We start from the raw sequence: 2,812 nt of genomic DNA, 5'->3' as shown, positions 1-2,812 counted from the left end.
GCTAAAGGAGACGAGCCAGCGCGTTCTAAGACGCTAAAGGAGACGAGCCAGCGCGTTCTAAGACGCTAAAGGAGACGACCGAGCGCGTTCTAAGACGCTAAAGGAGACGACCCAGCATGTTCTAAGACGCTAAAGGAGACTTTTAGCGTCTTAGTGATGACCCCGACACCTGAACTAGCGTCAGTGGTTCACGAGATGAGAGTGAGATTGTGTTGGTCCGACAGCTGAGCTGTTAACGTATATTAATGCAAGACGTTATGTCGAAGAAACTTGATTTCTTGACTTTTATCGTCATTGACGACGGATCACCATCCCGGGATATAACACGCGGTGACCGGACATCCCAGGTTCACGTGGACAGTCCCCGGTTTCCGGGGACAGTCCCCGGTTTTGGTGACCTGTCCCCGGCTGGATCTGTCCCCGGTTTTCACCGTGACTGAAAGACCCGAAATTGGACTTAAAGAAAGGAAACATTAACCAAACGGAGGCGATAGTCGCTCCAGACCGCCAGAGCCAGCGCTGCTCAGAGAGGTTTCAGGAAGCCGTGTTTTACGATGCTAAATCCCTGATTATTTACATGGAGTCTGGTGCGTTTAGTGAACACAATTTCGCTGACTTTTATGTTTTAAAACAGGATCTTAACCTTTAACAGAAAGGTCGACTTCCTTAGAAATCCTTTCCATAATGTTGTCAGACGCGTAGAATATTAATCTGAGTCTGTTAGCAGCTAAACGAGCACTTTAATGAACGTAAATACAAACTGGACAATTATCCCGTTAACTTCCACTCTAGCTTGTTTCTCTCAGACCTTGGGGGGGGGCAGCTTTAGGTCTTGTGTCCCCTCCAAAACACATGACGTGTTTTGGAGGTATATGAGCTGAAAATGTCCCCGGATTTTGTCTGAGAAATCTGGTCCCCTTAATATAATACCTAAAGAAATCTGAAAAAACCAAGTATTTCCAATCAATTGAAATATTTGGTTCCGATGCGTTCATGGACTCTAGGAGCTTCACATCCCTCCAGTTCCCCTCTTCTCCTGACAATACGGTAATTCCTCGACTATGAGACAGTAAGTCGCGTGGATACGACTCGATCGTTAGCCGATCTTTATAAAAACGTCGGCTACGGAGCCGTAACGTGAGCTACAAGCTAACGGAGCCTTTTACACGTCGTCGTGTTTCTTTAGAAATAAACAACGGACAAACAGAGTCTTTAAACGCATCAGATGGAAGTTAATCATCGTCAAAGTGGCGTCAGAATGGATGGGAGTTAATGGGATGCTAACGGCGGGTGTTAGCTTGTTAGCATCAGACTCTCCCCAGAGGAGCTAAGCTCAGGACAGCGGCCATTAACCTTCATGTTACAGGCTCAGCCAATCACAGAGGACCCCCCCCCCCCACCCTAATGACACATGGTGCACAGGATTTCATGTTAGAGTAAATATACTTTACACTCGCACACACACACACACACACACACACAAATAACACATAAATAAATACACACACTCGCACACACACACGCACGCACACACACACACACAAAAACACACACACGCACGCACACACACACACACACAAAAACACACACACGCACGCACACACACACACAAAAACACACACACGCACGCACACACACACACACACAAAAAAACACACACGCAAGCACACACACACACACACACATAAATACACACGCGCACACACACACAGATACGCACTCGCGCACACACATGCACACACATAAATACACACACAAACACACACACTCTCGCGGCCGCCGCTCCAAAACTTAAATTTGTATACTTCCTGTCAGTGTGTGTGTGTGTAAGTTGGTTAAACTATATATTATATATCATTATTATTATCATTATTATTATTTATATTTTATTATTATTGGAGGTTTATGTTTCACCTTCTTTCTGATAAATCATATTTTCTCACTCCAGTCTGTGGAATGTCTCCAGACACTACAATACCCATGAGCCTCAGTGGCTGTTGCTATAGAGACCCCCCCCCCCCCCCCCCCCCCCCCCCCCCCCCCCCATCCAGGGCAGTGACATCACAGTTACATTCACAACTGAACTCAGAGCTGCTGCTTTCATTTGTTCCAAAAGTTGTAATCATCCAAAATCCCAATAATATAAGCCAGATAGACACTAAATGTATGAATAAATGAACGTGTGAACGTAGAAAGGGTGAATGCATGAGGGATGAAAGCCAAATTATGTGATAGAAATATAGATTTGTAACAGAATACGCAGTAAAACACAGTATAAAAAGGTGTAAATTCATTATACAGTGAGAATAAATAGAAAATAAATTAACCGAAATTCATCAAATCATTATAATTTATCAAGGAAATGAAAGAAGAGCTGAGAGCTGCTGCTTTGAATTTCTCCCTCAGCCGGTCGGCAACAACGTCTGAAGCTCTCTGATTGGACGGTTTTTAAAGCAGTGCACTCTGGGACTCGTAGTTTGACTCCTGAAGTTGTTCCGGACTCGCGCTTTTATTCTCAGTTTGGTCTGATGATCCAATCAGTGTCTGTGACTCCGCCCCCTCAGTGATGTCACTATGACATCACACCGTGTTTCAGTCTGAGAGAGGAAAACACACACACACACACACACACACACACACACAGCGCCCCGGAGGTTGAAAGGTTATTGGCTGTCTGGCTGTAGCTCTCAGCCAATCAGATGTGTTTATTCACAGTTGGGATTTTCTACATTGTTGCCATGCGGAGAATCTGCTGCCTGACCTACATTCATCCTACACACACACACACACACACACACACACACACACACAC

Source organism: Etheostoma cragini, chromosome 7 (genome assembly GCF_013103735.1).
Source record: "Etheostoma cragini isolate CJK2018 chromosome 7, CSU_Ecrag_1.0, whole genome shotgun sequence".
NCBI classification, from domain to species: domain Eukaryota; kingdom Metazoa; phylum Chordata; class Actinopteri; order Perciformes; family Percidae; genus Etheostoma; species Etheostoma cragini.
Note: the sequence above shows the minus strand (reverse complement) of the source record.